This window comes from Solanum verrucosum, unplaced genomic scaffold, assembly GCF_900185275.1.
Source record: "Solanum verrucosum unplaced genomic scaffold, falcon-dt-bn FXZP01000051.1, whole genome shotgun sequence".
Classification (NCBI taxonomy): domain Eukaryota; kingdom Viridiplantae; phylum Streptophyta; class Magnoliopsida; order Solanales; family Solanaceae; genus Solanum; species Solanum verrucosum.
The window spans coordinates 777,736-787,617 of NW_026020110.1; the positions used below are offsets into that span (position 1 = coordinate 777,736).

Sequence of the window (9,882 nt, forward strand, 5' to 3'; positions counted from 1 at the left end):
ATAGGTTCGCCATCCACTTATTTGAAGTTCTGAATGTTATCCCTCAACTTGACTATATTTGAAGAAGGGAAAAACCTTTCATAAAACGCTTCAATGATCTCCTTCAAAGAAGTAATTGACTCCCTTGGTAATTCAATCAACCACTTTGTTGCTTCCCCCATTAGAGAAGGAAAACAAACGAAGTCGAACTAACTCTTGAGTGATGTTCTTGAAAGAAAATGACCCACACACATCCATGAAGTTTCAGATGTGGTCATGAGGGTCCTCATGAGTGAGTCCTCCAAAGAGACCCTTTGTCATGACCCGAGAGCATCCGCTAGTCGTAACCGACGCATTCGACCTCGAAGAGGTCAAATACAAGCCTCATGGATCATTCATTGCAAATGATACTTAAAAAAAATAGAGAAGAATATAAAACTTTCTTCACACACGAAGATACTTTCATTAAATAGCAAGCGGAAGACTTTCTAGACTTTATATAATATGTCTCAAAACCATCTAATACTTGAATACAACATTGGGACTAAGCCCACTCAAAACTATAACAAAACTACAAGACATAAAGGAACATGTTGGTTATTGTCCTCGAATCTTTGAGGACTCACCAAGTCTTCATCTTCAAACACCTTAGAAACCTATCCATCAACCATGGAATATCAACATCTCCAAATCCCTACACTTTAGTCAAAAGGGAAAGAAAGGGGTTAGCACAATTAAGTACTAGGTATGGAAACCATGCAAAAACATGCTAAAAAGGACATTTGGTTGAAAGTCATGCCTTATGCCATTTTAGTAAAACTTCACGAACATTGACAAATTATAGAACATAACCAACATATAAGACATTAACCAAAATATAAACGTACTCAACATTTTCACCACGTAACTCATTTCATCATCCAAGGACCCTTATCTAAAGTAACCATAAGACACACTTGAGTGAGACATGAAGTGACCGCCCATACAACCTGTTCATACACACCTAAGTGTTCCTCAAGGTTACTACTGACAAGAACCATCATGCTTCAAGGTAACATACTAAGTAACTCACTTCATTAATATAAGCGATTTATTCAACAAATCATTTAGATAATAAGTCAACATTGTTCTTTAAAGTCATTTAGGACACATTCATGCATTTAGGGGATTTCTCACTTTAGTCATATAGACTTAGAGAACTCACTTTAGCACCTTCAAAGGCTACTCGTGCCATATGTAGATAACATCACATACTACTACGTACACGATGTAGAACCTATCAAGTAACTAGAGTTCACATTAAGGGCATCAAGTTCTACACTTAAAGATCCAAGTGTCAAGAATGCTCATAGCACCAATTTCCAAGAGATTCATTAACAAGGCTCGCCCAATATATACATCATGTCGTCACACCAAGCACAAGCAAGTATCAAGAAGGGTCGACGCCCTGTATCAAGAAGGGTCAAAGCCGAATAATCAAGAGAACCAAGAACCATATTAAAAATGGCTTTCTAATTTGTACTTAAAATGGACAACTTCCATTCAAAAGACGGACTAAAAATCTAAAGTCAAGATGGCAAATGATTTGAATCAAGAGGCATGCCAAGAGTGACAAAGTCACAGCCACAAGAAGGACAAGGTCCCAACAAGAGTGTCAGGTGATCAAACAGTTTGTACAAGTGGGCGAATTACATGAGCGTCTTTAACGTCTTAAAGGATACCAACATGACAATGCAAGGTGACAAGAGGTAGTCAAGGTACCAAGATCAACTTTCAAATATTTCCGCAGTTAAAAGAGTTCAAGTACAAGTTTATACACAAACTCAGTGCTTTAGCAAAGAATCCGTCCAACACAACTTTGCGAGTTCAGAACATAACGTTTCAAGGTCCTCAACTTGTTCACGAGTATATACAACCTTAAAATACAATTAAATAACTTTTTTAACTTCTATTAGCTCAGTAATGTTGACGTAAAATAGTATCATCATCACAAGTAAGCCTAACATGTACAAATACAACTATGCTCCCAAAACAGTGAATCTGTCTAGCCTGGTACCTCAAGTCGCAAGTTAGATTTGAAAAAGGAAAACGGCAAAACTAGACTTTATAACCTTCATGAAAGATTTAACTACATCTCTTAAGGTTGCAAACAAACAAGAATCACTATAAAATACATTTTGTACAAAAAGATATATTCAAAACACTAACAGCTGATCATATAGGATTTCAATTTCCGAAATCTAGGCAGTACTTACCCTATGTTGCGTCCCATATTTCATATCCATAACAGTTAAATTAGAGTTTTACATAAACATAATAGTTGTAGGTCTACGAGTTAGCTTTCCAAATCATATTTATTCATTGTAAATGAAATTCTAGAGAACATAAATTACCAGACACTACCCAGCTCAAAAACAGAGTTCATCACTTATATATGAAAGAAATGCCATAGCCTATCGATTTTTATTCAACATAGCTTTTCATTTATCAACAAGAGCACCTAAGTCTACCAAGTCAAGAGATGACATTCAACAATATAAGGCACTTCACATTCCATCATCTTCATTCATAAGTGTTAAGAGAGAACATACTTTTAATCACAATACAATAATACTTTATCCAAGCTCATCTTGGGATCACATGAGCACATTTATATTCACAACATGATTACCTTTATTTCATTAGATTCTCATTCAAATCCTTTACATCACATTCACATATATGATATCATGTCAACACTTCAATTCCTCATATAATGCCTTCAAGGCCATAATCATAATACATTCAATAAGTAAACACCTCCACCATAAGTGGATCACACATCAATCTATCACAATTCTATATCAATTCTACATTAACAATGAAGTTAGGTCCACTTACCCTTTTCCAAAGCCACAATCACCATTCCTCAATTCTTCAACAATTCTCAATAGATAAATATAGATAATAATAGAAATCAACTACTCAACTCAACCTAAGCATTTTTCCATCATCATTCAATCATTAACATTCAACCCACTTCCTAAGCCCAATTTAGGAAACTTGGAAAGACATGGGTTCATGGACTTTTCTTTCTTAAAACCATCAATAAACATCAATAATAACATAAATCATCATTAAAATCACTTAATGCAATAACCCATGCTAGAACCGAAATTAGGACTTTATTGAGTTTTTGAAGAACTTTCAAAACACTTTGATTTGGCTCCTTGAATGGAAGAGGAATCAAGGATAAAGGATCCTCATACCTTAATCATCAAGAACCAAATGAAATTGAATAAGAAATCAGTAGCCACCATCAACCCTAGCTCCATCTTTCACCTTGAGCTTCCATGGGGTTCTAGAGAGAACCTTTTTGAAAGAGGGATTTTGATTTTTGAAGAATGAATTACAAAAAAACACCTTTTAAAATGTTTTAATACCTTATATTGCATATTAGGAATAATATCAAATATACCCACTTCTTAATTTAACTAAAAAATCATATTTACGAAAATGCCCCTTGCCCACATGGACTTACCAAATAAAACTAAGGCAAAGTCCAAGGGAGCTTCTAAGGGCAGTGATGCCTTTCGCCTTCCTTGAACCCTCTCTTGAACTTATACTTAGTCAAATTTTTGGAAAATTTCATAACTCCAATTTATGCTAAAACTTTTAAGATTCATACGTTAGGCTCTAGTTTCACCTATCAATTTTTTTTAGGGTCGCTACATTATCCCCCAGTTGGAAACATTCGTCCACGAATGACACTTTAAAACATTAAGGGGGTAACGACTCAAGACTAGCAGTCCACAATCATACATACAACATCAATATAAGGCACATAACTAGGAGGAACGTCAACTCCACATCATTAAGCTCAAAACACAATCGAACAACCCAATTCTTTAAGTAATCCACTCTTTCAAGCTAGATTTTTAAGAATGCAATCAAACCTACTTTCTCAAGCTAGATTCTTAAAGATACAATCAATACAACCATCAACTAATAATTCGACTCTAATACCTCTTTCTCAAACAAGTATAGAGTTATAAGATAGAATTGCATTTGTAACTACGATTCCTCAATTACAACTTGAACAATCAAATACCACCTTGGTTCGCCTTTCGAACATTAAATCTTTACACTAAAGATGTCATTTTGGGTGATAGGAGTCCAGACCACCATTCTTAATCGGTGTATCGCCGTCTCTACTGGAGTCCATCGATCTTCTATGATAGACACAAGTGTTATACACTGTCAAATTTTGCAAGGTCGTGCTCAGTTAGTGATTTGCCCTTCATGTTAGGCGATCAACAATGTTTACTTTGCACTTATTTTTGTATTTTTGGACATTCTTTCAAACATCAGTCCTTGCCTTGTCAAATTGCTTTCATAGTTGCAAATCATCAAAATTCTAATAGAATAGGAAAAAATTAGACATTAAGGACACTAATTATTGAGCTAAATGGACCTTAAATGAGTGCAAATCTGCCACTCATCATAATATTGCCTTGATAGGTCCTGAGTTGGTAAATGAGGCTATGAAGAAGGTTTGACTTATTAGCGCAAGGTTGAAAATGACTCAAATTTGACAAAAAGTTTTATTCTAATGTTAGAAAGAGAGATCTTGAGTTTGTGTTAAATGATTGGTCTACTTGAAAATTTTACCGATGATGGGTATAATGAGGTTTGGAAAGAAATAAAAGCTTAGTCTCCGTTATTTGGGACCATATCAGAATTTAAGTCATACGGGTAAAGTTATGTATGAACTTGATTTTCCTGATGATTTTGCATCGGTGCATCAAGTATTCTATGCCTCCTTGTTGAAGGAGTGTGTTGGAGATCCGACATCTATTGTTCCCTTGAAAGGTTTGGGAGTTAAAGAGAATCTTTCTTATCAAGAGGCTCCAGTTGAGATTTTAGACCGGCAAATTCGGAAGTTAAGAAGAAGGAAGTTGCTTATGTGAAGGTTATTTAGAGGAATCAATTAGTTAAGGGTGCTACTTAGGAGGCCGAGGCTGATATGATATCCCGATACCCTCATCTCTTTCCCTCCGTCCCTACTCTAGCTTGAGGTATTTAGTTCCACATGTTCCATCCTAAGGTCTTAGTCATTATCATATTTCCTCATGCATGCTTGCTCATGAAAACATGTTTTTGAGATACTGATTTAGCTTTGATTGATTTATGCATGATTATGTACATTTGAGTATGATTTGCATGTATATTTTATGAATGATGTTTTGAAAATGCTTAAGCTTGGAGTTGATGTCTCTCCTTGATTATGTGTTGTTAATGAAGTTGCATTCTTATTGGGCTGTTAGATCTCTTCCCCTACCCTCCTTACATTGTCTTGAGTCCCATTCGAGGATGAATGTTCCCAAGAGGAAGATATTTTAACACCTAGAATTTGGAAAAAGGAAGAAAAATGATTTTTTGGGTTGCAAACTTAGTCTATGGTTCCCATCTACGGACCGTAGGTTGCAACTGTAGGAAGGGGGAAATTAGTTTTTTTCAAAACAAGTCCAGTACCATTTGTACAGTTCACCAAGACGACCTGTCATCCCATGTACAAGTGGTAGATAGGTCTCGAGGTGACTCCCAGACTTAGTGAAATTTTTAAATTTTAAGGCTGGGTTATACAGTTGGTATCTACGGTTTGTAGAAGGACCTACGACCATAGATTGTGTTCGTAAAAAATTGACCAAATTAAGGGTCTCTAATCAATTCTACAATTGACTAGAACGGTCCGTAGAAGGACCTACAGACCATAGGTCCAAACCATAGGAATAGATTGATAATTATTTTTAAGGTTTTTTAAGTCTATTCCCTCATTGATTAATGCCTAAAATAGGTCATTTTGATCCTAATCCCATGCCCTATATAAGTCCCTTAAGTCTAAAACTACCCATTCAAAACCTTTCTTCTAAATTATTAAACTCTCTCCAAGATTACCCCCAAATTGCCCCTCAAGAACCAAGGAAAGAGAAAGCTAGGGTTTGGCTTAAAGAACTCTAATCCACCATTGATTGTAGGCATTGATTGATAAGGTATGTTAGTATTCACCTATGGAGTCCTTTCCTTTATAATGTTCCAAACCTCTCCAATTTTGTAAAAAAAGATTTGCAATTCAAGTTAGGATTTTATTCAATCTTCATGGGTCCCTTTTCGATTATGATTCAAGTGATTGTTTCCAATCTTTTATGCATGAATTGAAGTAATTATATGTTACTATGAACGCATGATCAAGTTTATGAACTATGTAAGGTGAATTTATGAAGATATGGATGTTCCAATATGAAATTGATATAAATGATTCAAGGTTGCTTTGAGAGTAAAACATTGATGTTGTTTTTGTTGTTGTGGAAGGATTTCTCACATACTACTAAAAACATGATTGTGAAAGGGATTTTCTCACAAAAGGATTCATACGGTTGAAAGGTTTTCTCACCTAAGTTGAATCAATATTAAGGAGACATTCTAAATAAACTCTAGCTTGGATTGTTTACTAATTGTGTCTTTCCATGGAAAATAAGATAAAATATGATTAAATGACATTTCTGTGGGATGTATACTTAGCACCGAGAGGATATTGAGATGGAAGCTCTCCCATTAGTTGAGGCCGGGTTTCTAGTATAAATATCCATATCCCATAATTATGTGCCACCATAGGTTTGTCTTAAATGACCTAGCTAGTGGATCCACTTTAGCTCAAATTTATGGTCCTTACCTTGGCAAGTAAGGACATCTCTTTTCGGTGTGGGATAGACACCAGATTCCATGTTGTAGCTCACATGGTCTGTGTCGGTTAATGGTAAAATTTCCACAATAATGAACTAAGGTTACTTTCTCAAGTATTTCATAAGTGTGTTAAATATGTTTAGCTTGCATTGACCAAGATTATGAATTATGTTTTCTAACATGTTATTTTATGATTTAGTTTGGTCATTGCATGTCATGTAAAGTCCTTTTAGCACGATTTCATAACTCTTATGAATTGCTATCATACTCAGTACATTCTATATAGTAATGCATACTTGTGCCTACATTATTTCACTAATGTAGGGTCCGACGCTACTACCTCACATACTCATAGCTAATTGATCCTTTTGGGCTTTTGAAGATTGGTAAGTATTCATGATCTGAGGTCCAAAATTCTTTTATTACTTTTATATCATTTACGTTTTCAAACTTTGTATGTGATGTATGAGTTACGTCTCAATCACTTTCCTTATGATGTACTAGATGACTTTGGGACTTATTTTAGCCTTTTGCTTGTCAAACTTTCATTGATGTGTGAAATGCAATCTTTTAAAGTCTTTGATTCTATTATCTTGTACTATGTATGCTAAGTGGCTTGTATAGGGCCTCTCGGGGTTCTATGCGTCATGTTACGCCTAGAGTCTACTTTGGCTCGTGATAGAAGTTAACCTAAGAAGAATCTTATGTCAAAACTTAATTGGTAAGGAAACTTTCAATTCAACTTTATCCTAGGGAATTCTTGTAAACTTAATTCATAGCCAAATCCATTCTCTCACTGAAAAATTGACCTTAACACCTAAGAAAAATTTAAGAATCACCCGATACAACTTTACCCGCAAATAAAGAATGATTTCGGCCCTTAGCTTGGAAATTTATGGAATGTTACACTAAAATAGGTTTTAATTCGATAGAAATTCCAAAAAAATGAATTGAGAAGATTTTTTTAAAAACATTAATCACAATCTATTTCATTTATTATATTTAGTACAAAAAATAATTTACATGATATATGAAAAAAGAATATACTCTCTCTTGACTCCTCCTTCTTAAATCAAGAAATTGATATTATAAGATTCCAAAATAATAGCATATAAATTACGTAGTTATATCCTTGTTAATTACAATAACAACCTTCCCTAGAAAATAAAAATTAAATTAATAAATAAATAAATATATCTAAAATATTGACATTATAAGCTCAATCAAAAACATAATGGAACCTTTCCCTTCTAAGCTCTCCAAATTGTTTGTTTCGCTTTTCATTCCAACAGTATTCCTTTGGCGAGATCAAACTTTTCACATAGTTAACCATTAGTCCATGTGCATTGAGGATTTCTCTCGTATTTTCAATCTTCAGATTGTATACAACTTCATTCGTCATAATAATATCTTACAAAAACTATTTCTTCCATCTTTGTCACGAAAAAAGGGACCGCAAATTCGTACCAAAAATTTATTTGTAAATTCTGTATAAAATATAAAGATGTCCACGATTCTTTTAATCCATATTCCTTCATGATCAATATATCAACACCTCACTTATCATCTACTAATCAAGTCATACAAAGACATTCATATGAAATTTCTAAACCAATTCTATCATTCTCTTTTAGATTACCTGTAGGCTCAGGGATCGAAAACATATGAAACTTTTCAAAATTAGGATTGAAATAAATTACTTGGTTAAAAGAAAAAAATGTGCACCCACAATTCATTATTTTCATCATTATCTAATTTTTACCTTTACCTTATAATGAAGTCGTCCATGCAATGTAATCCCTTCACTTACTGAGTAGATATTATAAGGAAATTCGAGTTCCCTCCGTTGTTTGTCTTCAAGACTAGAAATTATAACAAACTCATCAACATCAACTTGGCCCTAATATCTCATAATCAACATTGCCTTATAAATAATCGTGGAGGAGTCGAAACAAAGTCCTCCATGTATATTACAGTGAATGTACAATCAATTAAGTTCAAGCACTTTGATACAATGATCGTGCAATCAATTAAGTTCAAGCACTTTAATGCAAAATCGGGTGGCAGGATTCCACAAGTAAATATTCTCGTTTATATTAAATAGTTTAAGGTCATAACAAGAACCCAAAATCATACAACTATCAATGTAAGTCACATCACCTTGACATCGAGGGTAATTAAGTTCTTCCAAAGTGAGTTGTTGGTTTATTAATCTAAAGGAGGGCTTAGAGTTCCACATCAAAAAATATATGTTGGTAATTGCTCCATCTTCTTGTCGTTGATTTGAGAGTTGAAAGTTTGGCCTTGAAATCCAACAATGCCATGTCTTATCAACACACTTGAATCGTTAGAGATTTCACCGGTAAAATTGAAAGAATTATCATAGTGATTTCATCGGGAAGATATGCCATTTCGAATAGTAAAATTCTATTATATAAAATAATAGTAGAAAAATGATAGAGATCGCTATCCTCAAAAATTGTGATATCTTTCTATGGGGATTTCTCAAAAAGTGAAAAACCCTCCAAAAATTGGCATATGCCACTATTTACAACGCGACACGGTATTCTTTAGTAAAAGGCAAAAGATTAGTTCACTATGTGCTCATTGCGTGGCTACGTATGATTTTTACTCTCTAGTATATTTTTTTCTCATTGTTTTTCACCCCATTCATTAGTACTTGAAAGAGTACTTACACATAGAAGAAAATTTGATAGCATGTGATATGCCTCAAACAATTAAAAATGGTGATAAAAGGTCATGAATATTATTTAAAGATAATTGTCAATTGACACATTATACTCTTATCAATTAAGAGTTTTAAAGCCATAAGTTATTTGATCAAAATGATAGAACGTAATGTTGTTATACTTAAGGCTAATAAATACTAATTAAATGTAGGAATATTTTAAAAACATAATCTTATTTTTGAGATGGAAAAAATATTTTTCCAACAATTTTCTACATATCTGAAAAAAAATATAAACATAAAAAAATTATTGGGTTTTCACGAATAAATGCGTAGAATTTGGTGTCTCGTAAAATATGAACCATATCTAGACAAAATAAGATTAAACCCACAGAATAATTAGTGAAGTTTAGAGTTTCTAAGAACCAAAAACATCTTTTGTAAGTATAGTGTCTAAGGCCTCAGTTTTTTCCATTAAGATTAAGACGTCT

General features: G+C 33.8%; 1 non-coding gene across 1 annotated transcript; it reads right to left on the reverse strand.

Moving 5' to 3' along the window:
• Positions 1-9,202: 9,202 nt before the first annotated feature.
• Positions 9,203-9,319, reverse strand: LOC125825399 (U5 spliceosomal RNA). Its single transcript, XR_007442854.1, has one exon. It is a non-coding gene; the product is annotated as a U5 spliceosomal RNA (small nuclear RNA).
• Between the last annotated feature and the right edge of the window lie 563 nt (positions 9,320-9,882).